At 44.4% G+C, this 24,248-nt stretch overlaps 1 pseudogene; it reads right to left on the reverse strand.

Moving 5' to 3' along the window:
- The window catches only part of LOC141058987 (cytochrome P450 2W1-like), a 67,596-nt pseudogene that overhangs the window by 8,167 nt on the left and 35,181 nt on the right, over positions 1-24,248 (reverse strand).

Raw genomic sequence — 24,248 nt, forward strand, 5'->3', positions numbered from 1 at the left:
GGCGATCGGGATCGCAACGGCGTTCGGGATCGCAGCGGCGGCCTGGATCCAAGCGGCTGCTGGAATCCCAGCGGTAGTTGGGATCGCAGCGGTGTTCGAAATCGCAGTGGTGGCCTGGATCCGAGCGGTGGTCAGGATCGCAGTGGCGTTCGGGATCACAGCTGCATCCTGGATCCGAGCGGCATCACTTGGGCGTTCCAAAATGGCGGTCGGCGTACTTCCGGTGCGGCGCGGTAGATTGTGGGATTGGGGGACATCCAGACGGAAGTGGATGACGGACAATTTAAGGCAATTATATATATAGATTCAGTTTGCAGCGCTGTGTGCAGCCGACAACATGAGAGATGTCAGAGTCAGAGCATCAGCCTACCTTCCAAATATTATTGTAAATTTATCTAGACCCCCTCTGTGTATGGCCAGTTGTTCACAGTAAGCACATTATTTTCACTCTCGAAACCATAAGTTCTAGGGTCTTTTTAGATATTTCCAAATTCTTTTTGGCATAATATACCAAGCATTGTTTTGCCATGTCTGCCGGTAGCTCGCCCACAAGCCCAACTAGGCAGGTCATAAGATTCGGATGCATAATTCTTAGGGTATCAACATGGGTCTTCATGACAACTTATCACCAGTAATTTTTAAACACTCTACATTCCAAAATCATAAGAAACATTGTTCTAGTTGCTACAACCATTTTATTTTAACACGGGGGGTATAGTAAATCCTATATAGGAATTTTAACTGTACTCTTTTCTGTAATTTCCTGGATATTGTTCCATATACCCTGTCCTAATTTGAAGCATGGCACCTTATTATTAATATGTCATTTGATAAAAGACTTAATATACTCGAAGGAACGGAGAAATCGTTGCCTTTTCTTAATGGAAAAGCTAAAGAGAACTGGTCCCTAGGTCAGAAGTGCCAATTTTTTACTCTTTTATTATTCTTATATTATTCAGGTTTTTTGTTTGTTTTTGTTTTTTTTTATTCCACCCTGCAGTGCCAAAGATATGGGCTTTTTTTATTTAGTGCATATTTTTATGGTCTTTGCCAAAGGGGCATGGTTCACAGACATCTCTATGGGCGTGTCTTTAGGTTGCTCCAATTGTTAGCTTGTGAGTCCCACCCCCTTGGAAAGATCATAAAAATTAGCACTTTGTAAAACAAATAGACAAAATAAACTGCTTAGTCAGGGGATCACCAGGAATAAAGTGAGACCATAAACTGGCAATGTATGATCTGGTGACAGGTCCTCTTTAATAACAATCCCATAGTGGCTGGAGACTGTGACGATCAGTGATCTTTTGAGATACAATTAGGTAAGTGACAAACTATAGAAAGTTATAATATATGGTTGGGGCACAAGTAAGTTTCCATATTTACTAACTCATCTGATTTTTCTGTATTTGGTTGCTGTCTGTGTGATGTCACCACACTGTGATGTCACTGCCGCGAGTTCTGAAGGTTCTGAGCCACCAAGGTTCTTCAGTCACTTTCTGTACAGCGAGTGATTTGGTTGGTTGGATCGTGCAACTGACTGCGGTTTTTTGAATCACGTGTTGGATAAAAAAAAAAATGTTTTGGCTAGAAAGGTTTATCCTTAGGTTAGCCGCTGACATTTCTTCACTGTATATTTTGATGAAGCTGAAAAGCCTCATTAATAACCAGAGATACAGAGACAAAGTAAAGAGGCACCGAGAAGAATATAGCAGAAAGAAGAATGAGTTTCTGGAAGTCCTCAGTGATGTGGCCTGCATGGACAACGGCGTGAGAGCAGCTCTTCATGTGCTATTTCGTCTGCAAAATTACCAATTTCATCACAATCCACCAATGTGATGAAGAAGTCTTCTCCATGTGCCCTCAACAACTGTGAGAAATCCCACCTGTCGTTATGGCAGGACCTTGTTAGGCAGATATCCACAGTTGTTATCAACATCATAATCACCATCATCAGACACCAGCCTAACAAGGACATCTCCATCTATCAACAAGTACGCCGAGTACCGGCTCCTCTTCATGCCGTATATGAATTGAGGCCTCGTAATGGTGAAACTTACCGAGAAGACCTTACTATTTAGTGGAATATTCTTCACCAGGACCCTTATCTGAGCAATGTGTGTATTTCACAATGATTTAGTTGGTTTTTGTAGTAAATAAATAAATGATAAATTCCAGTCCGACTTCCTGCGTCATTTCTATTATCATCACATATTATAGGGATGACATGATGTAAATCTTTTATTGGACTCTTTCATTCAGTTTCCTAATTGGATAACTAATGATCATTTCATAAATGAATATTTTCTGTATAATGTATTAATAAATTAAGGGGTCCAGGATAAGGGACGTTACACAAGGAAGGGGCCCGGGATCGGGAGCATTATACAAGGAAGGGGCTCAGAATGGGAAATATTATACAGGGAAGGGGCCCGGGATGGGGAGCACTGTACAAGAAAGGGTCCCAGGATGTGAAGCATAATATAAGGAAGTGGCTCAGGATGGTGAATATTATACAAGGAAGGGTCCCAGGATGTGAAGCATTATACAAGCAAGGGGCCTAGGATGGGGAGAATTATACAAGGAAAGGGCTCAGGATGGGAAGCATTATACAAGGAAGGGGCCTGGGATTGGGAGCATTATACAAGGAACGGGCTCATGATGGGGAGCATTATACAAGGAAGCGGGACAGGATGTGGCGCATTATAAAAGCAAGGAGGTCATGATGGGGAGCATTACACATGGAAGCTGCCAAGAATTGGGAGCATTATTCAAGGACGGGGCCCACTATGGGAAGCATTAGACAAGGAAGCGGGACAGGATGTAGAGCATTATACAAGGAAGGGGCGCATGATAGTTAGCATTATACAAAACAGGTGCCCATGATGGGGAGCATTATGCAAGGAAGGGGCCCAGGATGGTAATCATTATATAAGGAAGGCAGACAGGATGTGGAGCATTATACAAAGAAGGGGAATCATAAATAGAAGGGGCCAAGGATGGGTAGAATTACACAAGTGGCCCATGATGGGTCGGCATTATATCCAGAAGCTTCACAGGATGGAGGACATTACACCAACACTAGGAAAGGGCACACCAAGAATTTAGATGATTATACCAGAATTTTGACTGACCGATTAGAGAGCGAGAGAACCGCGCTGAAATGGGTCCCTGCATCTCTAGCCTTGCTACTGAGCTGTCAGTGACCGCTGTGGGCACGGAGCTGTCACTGTGCAGTTTCACACAGTAACAACCTCAAGTCATGACGGGTATATTACATCATAATGCGGGAACTGACACCTGCACATGATGTACTATACCCATCATGCGGCGTTAAGGGGTTAAAGAAGAATTATTAGACAGAAGCTTTATTTTTTTAGATAGTATTTTATTAATTTATCCTAATATTATTTATATATAATTATTTTACATCAACATGATATGTTTGTAAGGACCAGCTCAGACTCGTGATGCCAAGATGCTTCTATATAGTACACATGTACTGTTACTATAGCTTATGTCTTTATTAAATCAGAATCAACATTAACATTTGTGCAACTTTTAAAGCTGTTCTATAATCCTACCTATATAGACTATACACAGCTATAAACATAATTTACAATTACTATACATAGTAAAAATATGTTTACATACTGTCTAAAAATTTTTTTCTCCTTTCTGTCTACAGTATAGAAATACTCTGAATAAATTTTTTGGCCATAGCCAGGCTGTTCAAAAATTACACTTTGCAATTGAATATTTTCATGTAATTTAAAAGCACTGCGGTCTCTGTGGTCTTTATTCCTGCTGCTGGAGCTGGGATCAGGAACCGTCTTTAATTCACTCACTGAATGTAAGTGGAATATATTGGCAATATATTATAAAATGGCTAATGCCTGGGAGTTGCACAAAGTTTGTAACTCTTGGGCCTCATGTTGAAGACGGCTTCTGGAGTGAGGTCCAAGTCATCCGTACTCATTCGTATACAAAAATAATCAGTTTATAGGGTTTTTAATAATTGCTAAAAAAAAAACCCCACACAACCGAACTGCTCCCAACACTATGCTGATATTACTGCATACAGAGTTAGTACTGAGTTCAATGGATAATTAGTATGCAGAAACCTCCTAAGCTCCCCCTAGTGGTGACTGCAGACAGTCAGAATTACATTATTTAACTTTATGTCTCAGCAATGGATTTGGAGCTCTGTAACAGAAAGAAAAGGAACTTTGACTGTTAAAAAAATATATTAAGAAATAGACCGGCACAAACGTCTGGACCTAAATATGACATATATATGCACATATAAAGCCGTCTCACACAGCATGGACTAATGTGTAATGGGTGTAGCAGAATAACTCCTTTTTTTTCTAGAGGTGTAGAAGAACTTTTTTTCTAGAATGCAAAAGTGACCATTGTCCACTCTGAATGTCTAAGCAAATTTAAATTTCAAGTGTCAGTACCGATTATGTAGAGGAATGCCATAAAGGGAATAGAGAAACTCTTTAAAGGGAATCTTGTAGCAGCTTTTGCTATGTAATCTGACAACAAGATGATGTTGGGACAGAGACTCTGATTTCAGCAATGTATCACTTAGTTTACTGGGTGCAGAGGTTGTGATGAAGTCACAGTTTTTTCTGCCGCAGATGTAGCAGAGCTCTGAATTCTGAGCCCGTTATAATCCCACCCACACCACTGATTGGCAGCTTTCTGTGTACTCTGTATACTGGCAGAAAACTATTAATCAGTGGTTAGACCAGGAGGCATGAGACGCCTAGTCCTGTAGTGATAATCTCCTGCTGAAAAAAATCCCACTGATTTTATTGAATATCAAATCTTCAGCTACTGGGCCTTGGGCAAATTAATGCAGTAAAGGCTCTCAAAAAATGAATAGTGAAGTCAATGTCAGGAATCAGCAACCTTCAGCACTAACAACATGCCCATACTGCCACCTGACAGCCCTAGCACCAGCAATAGCTGGAGTCCCGCAGGTTGCTGATCCCTGGTCTATGCCTTAATTCAGTGTTCTTAGAGCAGTATTTTATCTAAATTATCACGAGGAACAAATATCTTGAAGGGATATTTGTTAAAAGTCTTGACGTTAGTGGTGGTAGTAATAAGGTAGTACAATCTACTCACCTTTGGAGAATGCAAAGAAAGTATGTTCAAAAACTTTCCATCAGCATCCAAGAAATGATTGGGGTTAAACTATTTGGGAGTCTCCCAATGGGTTTCACCACAGAGAACAGATGTGAAGAGTGGAATCACTGTGGTTCCCTAATATATATTATAACAGATGTGTTACAAGTGCCAAAGCTTTACAGATATTACAAGTATATATCACATGCATAATGAGATGCCAGCCATCTCTATACCTTTTATCACTCTCAATATTGGACATAATCAAGACTTTATTTTGAGGGAATTCAAGTAAAATCTGCTCTCTTGGCTCCATCAATGGGATACCCTACACTACACACGAGTGTGTATATACAGTTGTGTGAAAAAGGTGTTTGCCTCCCTCCTGATTTCTTATTCTTTTGCATGTTTGTCACACTTAAATGTTTCAGCTCACCAAACAAATTTAAATATTAGACAAAGATAACATAAGTAACACAAAATACATTTTTTAAATAAAGGTCTATATTATTAAGGGTAAAAGAAATCCAAACCTACAGGGCCCTGTGTGAAAAAGTGATTGTCCCCCTCCTTAAAACATAAATTATCTGTGGTTTATCACATCTTTGGGAAGCGGAGTTCAAATTCCTTAGCAACATGCAGCCCTGATTACTGCCACACCTGTTCTCAATCAAGAAATCACTTAAATAGGATCTGCCTGACAAACTGAAGTAGACTAAAAGATCATCAAAGCTAGACATCATGCTGAGATACAAAGAAATTCTGGGATAACTGACAAACAAATTAATTGAGATCTATCAAGTTTTCAAGATTTGGGACTCTAGCAAACTACAGTGAAAGCCATTATTCACAAATGACATAAAACAGTGATGAACCTTCCCAGGAGTGGTTGGCTGACCCAAATTACCCCAAGAGCACAGCAACGACTCACCCAAGAGGTCACAAAAGATCCCACAACAACATCCAAAGAACTGCAGGCCTCACTTGCCTTAGTTACGGTCAATGTTCATGCCTCCACCATAAGAAAGACTGGGCAAAAATGGCCTGCATGGCAGAGTTCCAAGAGAAAAACCACTGCTGAGCAATAAGAACATATAGGCTCATTATAGTTTTGCCAGAAAACATTTTGACAATCCTCAAGACTATTGGGAGAATACTCTGTGGACTGATGACACCAAAGTTTAACTTTTTGGAAGGTGTATGTCCCATTACATCTGGCGTAAAAGTAACACAGCATTTCAGAAAAGCAACATCATACCAACAGTATAATATGGTGGAGGTAGTGTGATGGTCTGGGACTGTTTTGCTACTTCAGGACTTGGAAGAGTTGCTGTGGTAAACTGAACCATGAAGTGCTGTCTGCCAAAAAATCCTGGTCATCTGTTCATTAAATCAAACTGAAGTGCACTTGAGTTATGCAACAGGAAAATGATCCAAAACATACCAGCAAGTCCACCTCTGAATGACTTAAGAAAAACAGAATTAAGACTTTGGAGTGGCCTAGTCAAAGACCTGACCTTAATCCAACTGAGATGCTGTGGCATGACCTTAAAAAGGTGGCACATGCTTGGAAACCCTTGACCGTGGCTGAATTACAACAATTCTGCAAAGATGAGTGGGCCAAAATTCCTTCAGAGTGTTGTAAAAGACACATTGCCTGTTATTGAAAATGCTTGATTGCAGTTGTTGCTGCTAACGGTGGCCCAACCAAAATCCTCTGGTGGGCCCCTGTGAAGGACTACTAATGAGTTGTGATATTACACTTGATTCACAATCTGCAGAAAATAGTATAATCTAATCATTCATTAAACAAGCTAGCCAAATTAATATTATACAGAGGCAAAAAATAATTGTGCACTATGGTCAGGCTATTCTTATATGTAATAAACCAAGGAGAAAACGGAGTATATATATATAAAATGCAAACATTTATTAATGTCATATCAGAAAGGTCATAATAGTAACAATGAAGTACAAATACAAACAGTAAAAGATACAAAAGGATGGACTGATGGGGAACCCAAAGGCCTCTTTCACACATCCGGTTTGTGCCGTCAGGCACAATCCGGCATGTGTGTAAAAAAACGGATCCGTTTTTTTTTACCGCCGGATGCGTTTTTTTGTCATTGAGAAGCACATGCGCCGGATCGCGCTGCATGTGCTTCCGTTTGTTCCGGTTTTTACCGGATCCGGCTGAATTCCTCTGTCCGGCGGCCGGACAGGACGGGTGCTGCAGCGTTTTTTTGTCTGGCGAAAAAAGCCGGACATGGCCGGATGCGGCCCTCCCGGCTCTGCGGGACAATGTTACGCTATTGGACATTCCGGCCGCCGGATCAGGCTTATACCTGATCCGGCCACCGCATGCACGGTTTTACCCTGTGCGCATGCCCGGATATCTCTCTCTCTCTTTCATACCCCGTTCTCTCTCTCTTTCATACCCCGTTCTCTCTCTCTTTCATACCCCGTTCTCTCTCTCTTTCATACCCCGTTTCTCTCTCTCTTTCATACCCCGTTCTCTCTCTCTCTCTTTCATACCCCGTTCTCTCTTTTTCATACCCTGTTCACTGGCTCGTGGATCCTTTTCTTCCCCGGCGACTCCGCAACATAGCTGTGTCAGGCGCCGTAAGATGCGCCGCATATACTTCCGGTCCCTCCATTCACGGCTGGATCCGGCACTCCATCTTTTTGCTGCACGGAGCCGGAATGCCACCGACGGACGTGTGAAAGTAGCCAAAATGGTGCCCAGCCAGCTTAAACAGTAAAGTACCTAGGCAGTGAGCTGCTCCAGTGTAATCTCAAAGCCCCTTGAGAAAGCAGTCTCATTCCAAGAGAAACGCGTGTCAAGGGTCTCTGTAGGATCCTAAATCTGGTGCCCTGTGCCCGCTCCTCTTACTGGTAAACGCTGCTTCACTTTGCCTATGTGCTATTTTGCGATTTATCACTGCAATAAGCAGGCTTTGAGATTACACTCGAGTAGCTCTCTGCCTAGGTACTTTACTGTTTAAGCTGGCTGGGCACCATTTTGGGTTTCCCCATCAGTCCATCCTTTTGTATCTTTTACTGTTTGTATTTATAAATCATTGTTATTATTATGACCCTTTTGATATGACATTAATAAATTTTAGCATTTTATATATATACTCCGTTTTCTCCTTGGTTTATTATTTGTATGGAGTTTATGCTTTTTCCATCTTTTTGATTATTTTGCACTATTTAGTGCTTTAGTCTTTGTAATGGACATTCTACCTGGTACTGTTATTATTATTTTTATATGTAGCTGAACATTGAGCCCAAAGAATCAATGTTACTGGTGGGCCTTTGCAAACCCAATCCAACACTGTACATGTATCCATACACATGCCCTTTTACAACCACACCTCTCTAAACCAACAGAACTCTTGCAAATACGTCTGTGTTCTGACAGTCGGTGTAAGAGGGTGCCAGAACTTAGTCCTGGCTAATTTGCTGTCATTGTTTATATTGTTTTGATTGACATGTTTGAGTGCATTATATGTAACCTGTATAAATGTGTTTGCGGCCATATGGCATTAGGTAATGTAGTACTAGAAAAGGGACACAAGATGGGGGCACTGAGTACATTGAGATGGAAGCCTTTGGGAGGGCAGTAGAAGGGTTAACTAGGGGGACATTAGAGGAGTGGCTAGCCGGGAGCTAAGGGGAGAGAGATTTCCTGTTTGCAAGCAGAGGCAGCAGTGCTGTAACAGTTCAGCCGGGGGCAGCCTCACGGTACAGATGCAGAGGCAGAATTCCTGATGAGCCTAGCTGACAGAGACAAGCCGTGAAGCAGAGTCCCTCAGCCATCCTGAGAAGTGAGTGGAGTGTATTGCCTACAGCAGCAGCCAGTGAGAGAGTCACTGGAGGCCGTTAGATAGAGACTGGGAGCTAATGTGCTAGTGAGGCCAGTAGGAGAAGCCTCTTGAGTCAAGTCAGCATGTGTATACAGGGCCGCCATCAGGGCATGACAGCCCTTACTGCTGTATGGGGCCCCATGAACAGCAATACAGAAGGGGGCCCCACAGATCAGGGGCCCCGCTCCTGTGCTTCCAGTCATTAGGCCCCAAGTGTTGCGTGTCATGGGGTGACAGGCGGGCCCCAAGTGTGCGCTGCGGCCGGGCCTGCAGCGCACACATCAGCAGAGCCGCCACAGCGGCCGACATCCAGAGCTACAGAAGAGCTGAAGGACCTGTGGTAACGTCATCATTACCTCAGGCCTTCACCATTGATCAGCCCGCCCCCTGATCACATGACGATGACGTCACCACAGGTCCTTTCAGCTCAGACAGCTGCAGCTCCATCTTTAACACAGGAGGGAGGCCAGGTAAGAAAAAAGTTTTTATTTTATTTTATTATTGAAAGGGGCAATATGTTTCACTGGCGGAATGGAGACTCGGGGGCAGGATTGGAGACACACAGGGGCAAATATGGAGAAATGGGGCAGAATGCAGACATGATGGGGCAGAATACAGACATGATGGGGCAGAATGCAGATATGATGGGGGCAGAATGCAAGACATGATGGGGGCAGAATGCAGATATAATGGGGCAGAATGGAGACATGATGGGGGCAGAATGCAAGACATGGGGGCAGAATGCAGATATAATGGGGCAGAATGGAGACATGATGTGGGCAGAATGCAAGACATGATGGGGGCAGAATGCAAGACATGATGGGGGCACAATGCAAGACATGATGGGGCAGAATGCAGACATGATGGGGCAGAATGCAAGACATGATGGGGCAGAATGCAAGACATGATGGGGCAGAATGCAGACATGATGGGGCAGAATGCAAGACATGATGGGGGCAGAATGCAAGACATGATGGGGGCAGAATGCAGACATGATGGGGTAGAATGCAGACATGATGGGGCAGAATGCAGACATGATGGGGCAGAATGCAAAACATGATGGGGCAGAATGCGAGACATGATGGGGGCAGAATGCAGACATGATGGGGGCAGAATGCAGACATGATGGTGGCAGAATGCAGACATGATGGGGGCAGAATGCAAGACATGATGGGGCAGAATGGAGACATGATGGGGGCAGAATGCAGATATGATGGGGCAGAATGCAGACATGATGGGGCAGAATGCGAGACATGATGGGGCAGAATGCGAGACATGATGGGGGCAGAATGCAGACATGATGGGGGCAGAATGCAGACATGATGGGGCAGAATGCAAGACATGATGGGGCAGAATGGAGACATGATGGGGCAGAATGGAGACATGATGGGGGCAGAATGCAGACATGGGACAGAATGCAAGACATGATGGGGCAGAATGCAGACATGATGGGGCAGAATGCAAGACATGATGGGGGCAGAATGGAGACATGATGGGGGCAGAATGCAAGACATGATGGGGCAGAATGCAGACATGATGGGGCAGAATGCAAGACATGGGGCAGAATGCAGATATGATGGGGCAGAATGCAAGACATGATGGGGGCAGAATGCAGACATGATGGTGGCAGAATGCAGACATGATGGGGCAGAATGCAAGACCTGATGGGGCAGAATGCAGATATGATGGGGCAGAATGCAAGACATGATGAGGCAGAATACAGACATGATGGGGCAGAATGCAGACATGATGGGGAAGAATGCAGGACATGATGGGGCAAAATGCAGACATGATGGGGGCAGAATGCAGACATGATGGGGGCAGAATGCAAGACATGATGGGGACAGAATGTGCCAGTAAGACAGGATGGGGCAGAATGTGACAGTGAGACACAGGAGGGGGCAGAAAGTGAGACATGGGGGCAGAATGTGACAGTAAGACACAGCAGGGGGCAGAATGTGACAGTGAGACACAGGAGGGGGCAGAATGTGACAGTGAGACACAGGAGGGGGCAGAATGCGAGACATGGGGGCAGAATGTGACAGTGAGACACAGGAGGGGGCAGAATGTGAGACATGGGGGCAAAATGTGACAGTAAGACACAGGAGGGGGGCAGAATGTGACAGTAAGACACAGGAGGGGGAAGAATGTGACAGTAAGACACAGGAGGGGGCAGAATGTGACAGTGAGACACAGGAGGGGCAGAATGTGACAGTGAGACACAGGAGGGGGCAGAATGTGACAGTGAGACACGAGGGGCAGAATGTGAGGCACGGGGGCAGAATGTGACACAGGAGGGGGCAGAATGTGAAAGTGAGACAGGACGGGGCAGAATGTGAGAGACGGGGCATAATGGGAGACACATCATGCAGGATCATGGGGCAAGATGGATACGATGTAGACTGGGCAGGATCGCGAGATCATATGGGGGCAGAATGGATACTCATGAGGGCAGGATGAGAGAAAATATGGCTGAAGCCAGGAATGAGACACACGGGGGCCAGGATGGGGGATATTATTACCATAGGGGCTAATTAAAGGATATTATTACTGCAGTGATGTATTTATTTTTTTTGAGGATACTGTTTTAAATGGGGGGGGCGGTCCTGTTACTGTGCAGAGCGACACTATGTTGCCTTTTTTTCTTCATCTGGTGTAGTGTAGAAGTTGGGAAAAAAATAAGTAATGTGTTCTGCAAGCGGAGCTCTAGATAAATCTGTTATTTCCTGCAGAGACGAGCCCTGGCTGGAAGACGTGATGGCGGTGTGTGCTGGATGAAAGATAAAAAACAAAGATGAAGGACTTCACCCAGAGATGTCAGTGGTGAGTCAGTGTGTTACCTGTACACTGACACTATACACTATATACTGAGTGCCTTTGTGCAATGTCACCTGTGATCACTGTATTACCTGTACACAGACACTATATACAGAGGTCCTGTGCATAATGTCACTGTTGATCACTATATTACCTGTACACAGATCTGTGTATATGTTTTTTTTTATTAATGATCAGTATTGTAGTATTCAGTCACCATGTGGTGGTAATATGTGGTCTGGGCATGGTGCCGTGGTATTTGTTCCTTGTATGTGCTATTATTCTGTCACTGGTTGTAATATGTGGTCTGGTCATGGTGTGGCTGTATTTGTTACTTGTATGTGGTATTATAGGTCACTATGTGGTGGTAATATGTGGTCTGGACATGGTGTGGTGGTATTTGTCCCTTTGGATGTGATATTATTGGTCATTTTAAAAATTGAAAATAAATAAAAAATATCCCTAAATTGTATTGGATATTTTAGCAAATGTTTAATAGGTTAGAGTAGAGTAGAGCTCGGCCAAAAGAGTCTACCTTGTCGTGGTGGCAGATTTAAAAAAATCTTTTGGCCAAAACAAGAGCTGCTGGCTAGATGTGTGATCTGGTAATGAGAACTGTTAATGTGTGATATGTGAGAAGTGGAGTTTTTCCAAGAGAGAGGTGGGACTGTGGACAGTTTGAGGGGTGGAGGCGGGGCTGGGGTGGAGCCTGGGCGGAGTCTCAAGGGGGCCCCGAAAATTTTGCCAGTACGGGGCCCCAAAATTCCTAGTGGCAGCCCTGTGTGTATAGAAGCTGAGGTGACACTGAAGCCAGTCTGTTGAAGTCAGCCTGAATCTGGAAGCGGTCAAGCCAGGAAGTTCAGTGAGAGAGCCCCGTGGAAGTGACAGCTAGTGTGTGGAGCTGAGCAAGCAGTAGAGTGGGCCACTAGCCTAGTGCATGGACAGAATCACCAGTTCCGTAAAAGGGTGAACTACAGCGTAGAAGACGGTTACCTTCGTGAACTGTAGTCGGTTGGCAGGAGGGAAGACGAAAAGCCGCATTCACCGTGTTTCTTGTTCTGTGTTTATCGTGTGGTCCGCCTAAGTGTGTCTGAAGAAGTAAGGTGCTGCTTTAGAAGATGAATTGTTGGTACCGTGTTGAGAGCCCTAAAGGCATCGTGGATGTGCTGTGCCCTGAGGAGAATAAAGTTGAACTGTTTAAGTTTATTCCGGCCTCTGACTCAAATTCTTTGAAAGCCAGGAAGAGTGAGCAATGTACCAGGAATGAAGCAGCCTCCAGCACAGTGAGTACTGGAGCGGCTGAGGAGGCTACCCCCCCAGCGGCCGTGGTATTACATCAGTACCCACATAGAATGGCATTGAAGTTCACGCCCTTCCCTATATCAATGCCCCTGATGCCAGTGGACCTCAAGAGACAACAATACTAAGCAAAGACCCCCTTCTCCAGTTCATTCTAAAGAGTGCAGCAGCATAATTCATGGGCAAAGATCAAATATGTTGTGGAGTGTAAAATAGGTGACATTTTACATCTTGTGCTTCTAATAAAAGTGTAAGAGCTGTAGAGTGAACAGAGTATAATATAGTATAGAAGAGGGCCATCAAGGCCATCACATTGATATGAACAACCTGCTATAATCTTGGTTACCTAAATAGCATAATGATTTGGAACAAGTTTTTATGGTGTTTTTGCAATATTTACTGCCAGATAAAGAAATTTCTTCGGAATAAAAGTCTCTGAAATTGACATCGTTGGGTGTGGAATGTGGTAAATTCTGGAATATGTTTCCAAACCACTGAATTTCATGGACTACAGCCAAGCAGTAGGGATGGACCTTCTGGTCATCCCATCTTGGTTGACGTTCAAGCCCAATCAGAGTTTCAATTTCATCTTGAACTTTCTCTAAAAAATAAAAAAATAAGTGTGATATTCCTTTTATCCATTGATTTATCCGGAAATATGCATGCAAATATCCTGTGGGAAATTACGGGATGTGCAACCTGTCCTGATCACGTAATGATCACGCTGTAACAACCCTGCTGGCATCACTGCATGGCCTCCCTTCCCCCGCACACCAATTTACTCACTGCTCTGGGTCATGCTGTGAATTCTGTTTGCTGCCAGTCCTATGCTCTGTGCTCTGTGTCTCTGTTCTCCTGTATGCTTCCTGCCTATGTGTGTATAGGGGGGGCGGCGCCAGAACGCTCTGGTTCTTATGCAGTCAGGGTGCACCTGTTCAATCTGTCCCTGACCAATTACCTAGAGCCCTCAACTATTTAGATCCGCCACACCCACTGAACATTGCCTGTGCAATGTCTATACTCAGTTAGTATCTTGCTGCTGAGGAAGCCAGGCACTGTTCTGTGTATCTCCTTCTCTGTAGGAATACTCTTAGCCTTGCTTTGTGTTCTTTGTCTGCCCTCCAGGAGACTGCATATCCTGGTCTCTGTGTCTTGGTCCTAGTTTTGTGCTTACTTGACCTTCCGCTTGCCAGGAGGCAGAATATCCTGGTCCTTGAGTCTTTGTCCCTGTACCTTGTCTGAACTCTGTCCTACCCCTGCCTCCTTATCTTTGGCTTCCTTCCCTGCTGTGTCTTTCCTTGTGTCCTCCCTGTCTGAGCCTCTGCACCCTTGCAGCTCTGTCTGAGCCTCTGCACCCTTGCAGCTCTGTCTGAGCCTCTGCACCCTTGCAGCTCTGTCTGAGGCTCTGCACCCTTGCAGCTCTGTCTGAGCCTCTGCACCCTTGCAGCTCTGTCTGTGCCGCTGCACCCTTGCAGCTCTGCCTGCTCCTCTCCTGGTGCTGCAGAACCTCTTGCTGCAGCTTCTCTCCACAGACCTTGTGGTTCAGCTTTGCTCTGCTGCTGCAGAACCTCTTGCTGCAGCTTCTCTCTGCAATCCTTGTGGTTCAGCTTACTCCACACTCCTGTGGCTCTGCCTATTCCACTCTTTCCTGCCTGTATCCATACCTGCACCTCCTGTGTGAACAGGTCCAAACCTGTTCCTTCATATTCCACTCCTTCCTGCCTGTATCCATACCTGCACCTCCTGTGTGAACAGGTCCAAACCTGTTCCTTCATATTCCACTCCTTCCTGCCTGTATCCAAACCTGTACCTCCTGTGTGAACAGTTCCAAACCTGTTCCTTCATACTCCACTCCTTCCTGCCTGTATCAGTACCCGTTCCTGCTGTGTGAACAGGTCCCTACCCATTCCTTCATATACCACACCTGCCTGCCCTGTGTCTCAAGCCATGCCCACCTGCCCAGTGTCTCCAAGCCGTGCCTGCTTCCCAGTGTCTCCAAGCCATGCCTGCTTGCCCAGTGTCTCCAAGCCGTGCCTGCTTGCCCAGTGTCTCCAAGCTGTGCCTGCTTGCCCAGTGTCTCCAAGCCGTACCTGCTTGCCCATTGTCTCCAAGCCGTGCCTGCTTGCCCATTGTCTCCAAGCCGTGCCTGCTTGCCCAGTGTCTCCAAGCCACGCCTGCTTGCCCTGTGTCTCCAAGCCACATGGGTCACCCTCCCAGGGCTGTGGGGTACTCGGTACCGGGCCGGTGTCGGCTGGATGTGTCACAGCAGCGGTGACCCGGTCCGTGGCCCTGGGTGCCCAATTAATGGGGGAAATTGAATGGTAGAATGTAGTGAATGGAATAGTTTGTGACGCCACCTGTGGTGCTCGGCAAGAGAGGTGTTAAGCCGACGCTGCATGCAGATCCGCTGGGACTGGTGGTATGGTGCAGCAAAGATGTAAAAGCTCCCCACAGGTGAAGCTGTAGTCCCAGGGCAGTGTAGATGTAGTTGACACGGGGATGTAACGGTGCCGGAAAGGTAGGAAGCAGACAAGACACATCGGGGTGCAATTTCTGTACCTTTACTTGGTAAATGCAGTCCAGGGTCCTGATTACAGATGGTACCAGAGCAGGCTAGCCTGGAAGCAACTCAGGGATTCTCTCTCAGCAGATGGGCTGTGCAGTCTCCTTCCTAGCGCTTACTTGAGGAATCTCCAGTACTGAGTTACACTGAAGTTCCTCCTGTCAGATGTTCCCAAGAACTCTACTTGTACGGCAGACAACTGTAGCCTGTTCCAGGGGTTCCTCACTCCTAAGTCCCAGCTCACTATCCGTGTTGCTGTTATGCCCTCAAGTCTTAGATGGGAGTATTGCATTTACAGCCTTCTACTCCTCTGGCTCCTTCCACACGTCTGCACACTTCACCCTCCGCAGACTAACTCCCCACTCCTTCCTCTTGGTCCTCAGAGAGCACTCCTCCCCTGAATTCCAGTTCAGAGCTCCCCCTGCTGGCCTGGAGTGGAACTATGTTACATGCATAGATTGACTGCGAGAGAGACCCGTCATTGCCTCCAAGCCTGGCATTACCCTCCCTGGAGAAAGGCAAAGCCACTGTGGCTGCCATACTCCTGGGGTGCCACATTCGCCCTAGTGCAAGTCAGCACTCCTGGGCTGAACAAAACATGAAAACATATAAACAGTTAAGCAATAATAATTGTACAAGATTTAAAAATGAAAAAGTTACAAAAAATAAAAAACTGGAAAATTTAAAGGAAAGTCTTACAGGTTACCTGTAGGTACAAAAGCTTAAAGGGAATCTGTCACCCTTTTTTTGGCCCTTCAGCTGCCGGCGTAGACATCGAGGGCTTATCTACAGCATTCTGTAATGCTGTAGCTAAGCCTTCGATGTAACCTGAAAGAGAAGAAAAACACGTTATATTATACTCACCAAGGTGGGCGGTCCGGTCCGATGGGTGTCGCCGTCCCGTCCGGCACTTCCCTTCTTCATGCGATGACGTCCTCTTCTCCCGTCCTGTAATGGCTCCGGCGCAGGCACATTGCTATGCCCTGTTGAGGGCAGAGCAGAGTCCTGCAGTGCGCAGGCGTCGGGAGAGGTCTGGCGCCTGCGCACTGCAGAATTCTGCTCTGCCCTCAACAGGGCAGAGCAATGCGCCTGCGCCGGACCCATTTCAAGATGGGAGAAGAGGATGTCATCGCATGAAGAAGGGAGGCGCCAGACCGGATCGCAACACCCATCGGACTGGACCGCCCACCTCGGTGAGTATAAAATAATGTGTTTTTCTTCTCTTTCCGGTTACATCGGGGGCTTATCTACAGCATTGCAGAATGCTGTAGATAAGCCTCAGATGTCTATGCCGGCAGCTAATAGGAGAAAAAAAGGGTGACAGATTCCCTTTAAACAGATACATATTAACAGACAGGTAAACAGTTACAATACTCAACTTTATTTTATTTTGGACAGTTATATGCGGAATATAACTGGTAGTATGCCTTGGGAGATACGAATAGATCTGCGTAACCCTGGTGTTGTAATGGCCCTTACTGATTGTCTGGTTCTAACTACCGGTGTAGTATGTGAACTGGGTGGTACATGTCTACGTGTTCTTGGAGTCGCTATGGGCATGTCAGATTCACTACTGGCAGGGCGAGGGTTCTCTGTCTCCACTGCTGGTGTAGCATCTGCTGCCTGATTTTCCTGATCTTCAGGGTTTTCTGGAATCACGTCTTCCTGTACTACCAATTGGGGAAATGTCAACACTGGCACCACTATAGCATCATTTACTTTAGTCCAATTCGCAGGGAATTCTCCAAGTATTGTGCTGACCTTCTCTTCTTCCTCTATGGGTTAGATGTTATCTGGTTCTTCCACTCTTTCCCTCAACAGGTCAGGACATAGTTTCAGGTGATCTCTTGATATTGCTGCTGAGGTTTCTCCTCCATCTTTGCTAATAAGGCATACCTTGGTACTATTAAAGTTTGAGGGCAGAATGGTATAAGGTTCAGCTTCCCATTGATCATCCAATTTGTGCAATCTTCTTTTCCTCTTGAGAACTTGTTCTCCCGGCGACAAAAGAACGGCAGGTGCATTTTGATTGTAAAGCTTCTCCTGCTTTTGTCTTGCCTGAGCTAGACTCTTTTCCACGCATTCTTGAACTCTTCTGTACTGTTGTTGTCTTTCTGTATCCCAGTCAGCGTCTGGTGACGTTACTTCAGGCGTAAGGACTCCCATGTCCAAATCAATAGGCAGTTTACCAGGTCTTGCTCTCATTAAGTAGGCTGGGGTACCGTTGGTGGAATTCACTGGAATATGGTTGTAGAGGTCCACCAGATCTGGCAACTTCTATGGCCACAGATTTCTCTCCTCCAAGGGCAAAGTCTTCAGGAGGTCAATCACTACCTGGTTCATCTTCTCACACATGCCATTGGTCTGTGGGTGGTACGGTGTTGTCCGGATCTTCTTGCAACCATACAAGTTACAGAATTCCTGGAACACTTCTGCCTCGAAAGCTGGACCTTGATCTGTAAGCACTCTTTCAGGATATCCATGTGGTCTACAGAAGTGCTGTTGGAATGCTCTGGCTGCTGTCCTGGCTGTTTGATCTTTGACATGCACAACTACCAGGAATCTTCAGTAGTGGTCCACGATGGTAAGAGCATAGATGTAGCCTGACCGGCTTAGAACTAGCTTCACATGGTCCAGGGCTACCAACTCAAGTGGCTGTTTGGTGATGATTGGCTGCAGAGGAGCTCTCTGGCTGTTTCTATCCTTTCTGCGCAGGTTACATTGTCCACACTCCCGGCACCACCTCTCAATGGCTTTCCTCATACCAGCCCAGTAGAACCTCTCCCGGAGCAAGGCTTCCAACTTCTTCCATCCGAAGTGTCCAGCTCCATTGTGGTATGCTTTCACGACCATTGATACCTCTCTCTTTGGGACTATCACCTGCCAGACCAGCTCATGAGTGTGGGCATTGATACTCCTCCGTCACAGCTTTCCTTCATAAATGAACAGCTGGCCTCTCTCCTTCCACAACTGCTGGGTTTCCTCAGGAGCATGAGTCAGCTTGTGACAGTAGCTCCTTCACCAGGCGGACTGCAAGAGTCACTATATTGCGTTTCTGCCCAGTCATGATGGGGCAATGGATTCAGGGTGACCTCCTTCAAGCCAGACCGTCGGTTTCTCAATCCTTGGGCACGTTGGGCCGCAATTGGCCGGTGGAAGGGAGGTAGCGCTATTTCTTCAAGAGCCTCAGGGTCTTCTCCTGCATTTGGCAAATTAGGCATCCTGGACAGCGCGTCAGCATTGGCATTCTTGTGCCCTGCTCGGTACTTGATGGTGATTTCATAGTTAGATAGCCGAGCCATCCATCGCTGCTCCAGTACACCCAGTTTTGCAGTTTCCAAGTGGGTCAACGGATTGTTGTCCCTGAAGATAGTAAACTTGGCGGAGGCTTGGTAATGTTTGAACCTTTCAGTGACAGCCCAGACTATGGCAAGGAACTCCAGCTTGAAAGAACTGTAGTTGTCAGGATTCCTTTCAGTGGGACGCAGCTTCCTGCTAGCGTAGGAGATCACTCATTCTTTTCCATTCTGTACCTGCGACAGTACTGCTCCTAGTCCCACATTGCTGGTATCAGTGTACAGCACAAAGGGTTTGTCATAATCTGGGTAGGCCAGAACTTCGTCACCTATGAGAGCCATCTTCAGCCGAGTGAAGGATCTCTCCAACTCTTCAGTCCATTCAAAGGTGGAATTTTTCTGTTTGGTCTTCTTGGACTGCCCCACCAGAAGATTTTGCATAGGGGTGGCTATTTCAGTAAAGCCTTTGATGAATCTTCGGTAGTAGCCTACCAGTCCAAGGAATTGGCGTACTTCATGAAGGTTGCTGGGCTTCGGCCAGTCCCGGATGACTATGACCTTGTGAGGATCTGGTGCCACACCTTCTGCACTGACCACATGACCGAGGTACTGTACCTTGAGCTTCAGGAGGTGGCATTTGGAAGGCTTCACCTTCAGGCCAAAATTGGACAAAGCTTCAAACACTTCAGCCAGGTGTTCCAGATGATCTTCATAGGTTTTGAAGAAAACAATGACATCATCCAGGTACAACAGGACTGTCTCAAAGTTCATGTGTCCCAGGCAGCACTCCATGAGCTGTTGAAATGTTCCTGGAGCGGTGCAGAGCCCGAATGGCATATAGTTGAACTCACAGAGACCCATTGGAGTGGTAAATGCTGTTTTCTCCTTGTCTGCCTCTGCCACGGGAACCAGCCAATACCCACTAGTGAGATCTAAGGTGGAAAAGTAGTTAGCAGTTTTAAGTGCAGCTAATGATTCCTCAATTCTAGGTAATGGGTAGGCGTCTTTATGTGTAATGCGGTTAATTTTCCTGTAATCAACACACATTCTCATGGTACCATCTTTTTTTCTTTACAAAAACTATTGGAGCTGCCCATGGGCTACAACTGTCTCTGATAACCCCAGCTTCCTTCATGTCTCTCACCATACTCTTAGCACATTGGAATTGTGTTGGGGGTATAGGCCGGTACCATTCTTTAATGGGTGGATGATCTCCAGTGGGGACATGATGTTGAACCCGTTTTTGCCTGCCCAAAATCTAGTCGGTGTTTGCTGAATACCCGCTCATTCTTGTGTCACTCTGTAAACCCCGTTTTTCTGGTATGAGGGTGTAGAGTCTGTTCCCACCTGCAGTTGCCGACACCACTCCTCTGGCTGCTTCACAGAGCCATTGTCAGTAGTAAGGGGGCTGTATTACTCGTCAAAAAGAAATCTGACAGGTACCACGCCCCTATCAAAGTGTATCAAACACGCCCCTTTTATACAATTTGATATCAAATTGTTATAAAAGGGTTGTGTTTGATACACTTTTATATCAATTTGATATAATTTTGATATAAAAGGTATCATAGGCCAAAATATTAATATGTCCAATTATTTTCTATTTTATAGGCCTTTTTAATAAAGTAGAATAAAAGTAGAATAAAAGGATCGTGATTGAATCACTTTTATATCAATCGCTATTGTTTGATATAAAAGGAGGTGCTTGATACGCTTTTATATGACCAATAAAGGTGCGCTTTTATAGCATTTTTATACTTTAATTTGTATCGATTCATTGGGCATATTATGTATATGGCCAATATTTTAATAAAGGAAACATTTTATTCGAATTGTAAATAAAAATGAGAGACGCCATTTTTATGAAAAAGATAATAGTGTTTATTGAACAACAATCAAATAGATTTTATAAAACATTACATTTGACATTTACACTGTCATGTTAGAAGTAGTACATTCAATTACATTTTATTTATCACACTGACTTGCAGTTAATCAAATCAAAATATATATATATATATATATATATATATAATACAGGACAGTATAAAGTGTTACAAAAAGTGTTACATTCATATATAACAATTTGTATATTTAATATTATAAATATATACATCATATTTCTTACATAATAATTTAATGCATTACAATTGAACAGAACCAATGTTACATAGTGAGCCACATGGATTGTAGTAACGGAACAGTACTTTTTTTAGGCATCAGTGGACCTTGTGTGATACCTAATGGTGAGAAGTGTAAAGGACGGATCGCCCGACTGGTGGTGGATAGGGTTTGAGGTTTATACACGCCGTCAGATTCATTCATGGGCATTTTTAATTTATCTAAATGTGCTCTAGTAGTGGAATTACCCACAACTGTGGATGGCATATTTAACTCGGCCATAGCGTGCATAAATGTATTCCAGCCCCTTGGTAAATTCCTGCCAGTTAGGGCATGACTCTGAGTTGTGTTATGCACCAAATCCAGCATATTAGAGCCGGGTATTACCGTTCCTTTGAAAATAAACTCACTTTTATCATTCCACGATGTAATATTTGTGTTTTGCATCATCTTGTTTAGTAGAAGTTCTGCATTCTTTTTATATCGTGGATTTACATGACTTGCAATTTCATTGACAGCGGGACTTTTATCAACGGGTGAATTTGACAATTGTTGGTGATCAGATTCTGGAGTGTTAATGATCTTGAAAGTTGATAGTTCCTTAGCATCTTGTTTAGCATGAACCAAGTATCTCTGCAGTACATCACTATATTTTTTAATTTTCACGTCATCCGGCATGTCACGACGCTGTAAAATCTCACTAATTTCACCATCAAGACGTTGGATAACGCTTTGGCGAATGTCTGTAATAGGGGGCCGAAGTTTGATTAGCTCCTGCTTGGGAACAAGATACATTTTCTCGGTATGTTCCATTATTTGCCGGTAAGCAGGCTTGTTATTATTGGGATTGCAAAGCCTAAAAGAGGACCTATAAAGCCACCAGTCTGCTTTAGTAGCTGCTTCTTTTTCTTTATGTTGTGAGATTTATTACTCATGGTTTTTATAGCTTTTCGCCACTTTTTTAGTATATTTTTTTGTCGCTCTTTCAGAGGGATTTGACCTTTTAAGATATTTAATGCAATCTCCCCTATAGCTGTAATTAAATCATGACTCGCATTGCACAAAATAGATTTTCTGATAGAAGGCGGGGCCTTCACCAGTGTTTTTAAGAGCTTCCAGTTTTGCCGTATTCTCTCCGACATCTTTACAACACTATGGTCGCAGTGTAGAATGTCTGATTTTGTTTAAAATTCACTTTTTAGAAGTATTTTTCTTTTGAACATACACAGCTGGTAACGCTGGAGGAAACAGGCCCGTCCTCAAGCGAAGGTCCTCAGGGGTATCCGCTCTTAAGTCTAGCAACAAATACCCATAAGACACCCGCGTGGCATCCTCAAAAGCTTCTAAGAAATAGCGTGTTTTTCCTGGATACATTTGTCGCGCTAGTGTTACAATTTGCAATTTATCCCGTGGGTTATTAAAAAGGACCATGTACTTTGTGTTTAAATTTATCGTGCGGCTTTTCTTTCCTTGACAAAATATGTTTTGTACCAGGTAGAAAATGCTGAGGTTTCTGTGGTGGACATACTTGGTAAAGGCTTTTTCTATTTCGCAGTTATCACTAGCACTCTCCATGAGATCGTCAACAATAGTCAAATTTACCTTTTCAGGAGGGAATAATTCATCATCTATGAATGTATGCGGCAGACCCTCCACAAATCTGATGAAGGGAAAAGAAAGAGAGATTTCACCATATAGTTTCTGCCAGCAGGAATAAAACCAAACAATATTATCAGGTTTATGAGAAAAATGAGTGTCAATATTATGTAACAATTGTTTTACAAAGTAACTTTTTCCAGAATTAGACGGGCCTGCTAGAATACACGAGAATGGATGTTGCAAACGTGGGTCCATCACGAGTCACAATTAATATCCAAATGGCACGGTGGTAAAATCGTCTAATAGTCTGCGCTTTGTGTAAACACACTTTTGGGTTTTTCGAAGAAGTCTTGTTTCAACGGACCAGAACTTTTTATTTTTCACAATGCCGGGCTGCACTACGACAATACGTTTCTGCGTTTCAGAATCAGAATTACGCGGGTAGTCCAGAACAAGATGTTTTAGACTGCTGAAATTAATAGATTGAGCATTACCAACATTTAATGTTATTCCCTTCACTTTTAAGACAGTTTTACCGGTGTTGAGTTTGTATCCGTAGGTCTTTGGGCCAGCAGATACAAACTCAGTGATGTAAGTGTCATCAGGTATCTCACTGGTCAATTCCCCCAGGTAATCACCTAAAGGAGGACTCCACTCACCTTCTCTCTGCACAAAGATAACAGAATCAGTATCGAGATAAAGTCACCTTTCCTGCAGCCTGTCCAGCAGAGAGTAAAGCTCTAGTCTAGCATACGCTGTTGTAAAACAGGCTATAAAAATGTTTGTGTTCTTGTTGATGGTGTGGTGCCCTTCTGCATATTTCCAATCTATTGTTGCAGTTTCATCATCAATAAAATGCAACATCGAAACATCGTAATATGGTAAAAAAACATGTTGAAACAGTTCATCAGGATCGCTAATAATGCTGGTACATGGTAAATTAGATTTCTGGGCAAACTTTCCCCATAAAGAATTTAAGAAAAGTTTGGAGATCTGTCTCTTAGCAGGGTTCTCTCCTATATTTTCAGAGGGTAACTGCACCCCTTCTTTGTCAAGAAAGGAATCAATGTACTGTTGTTTCTTACTGTCATCAGTGCACCAGCTAGGATAACCTGATGCCTCCTGCTTATCCCTAAGATGTAATTTAATGTACAGAGAAAACAGGCAATCACTGGTTTTAGGAAAATCCCAAATTTAATAGATGTTGGCTATCCTATAGCCTTTCTCTATGGCCATCTCAAGCTCTATAGTGCACCATGTACCTGTCAGAGCCCACTCTTCATCACTATGTGTACATTCCTCTGTCTGCGAATTTACAGAGCATGTGTAGCAAAGAGGAAACAATAATTTTATGTTGAGTTTTACCGGTAGAACAGGAAAAAATAAATCCCTCGGAGGGTAGACCTTGACTTTGGCAATGCCAAAGTAATTTTTAATGAACCCAAATCCCTCATAGATAATGTATGGATGACCATCGGGATATATTTCAGTTTTGTTTACAAATGGATACAGGCTGGTGAAATCATAGTAATGTAGTGTCTCCCCAGG

This window comes from Dendrobates tinctorius, unplaced genomic scaffold (assembly GCF_039654945.1).
Source record: "Dendrobates tinctorius isolate UK_male_01 unplaced genomic scaffold, ASM3965494v1 ptg000222l, whole genome shotgun sequence".
NCBI classification, from domain to species: domain Eukaryota; kingdom Metazoa; phylum Chordata; class Amphibia; order Anura; family Dendrobatidae; genus Dendrobates; species Dendrobates tinctorius.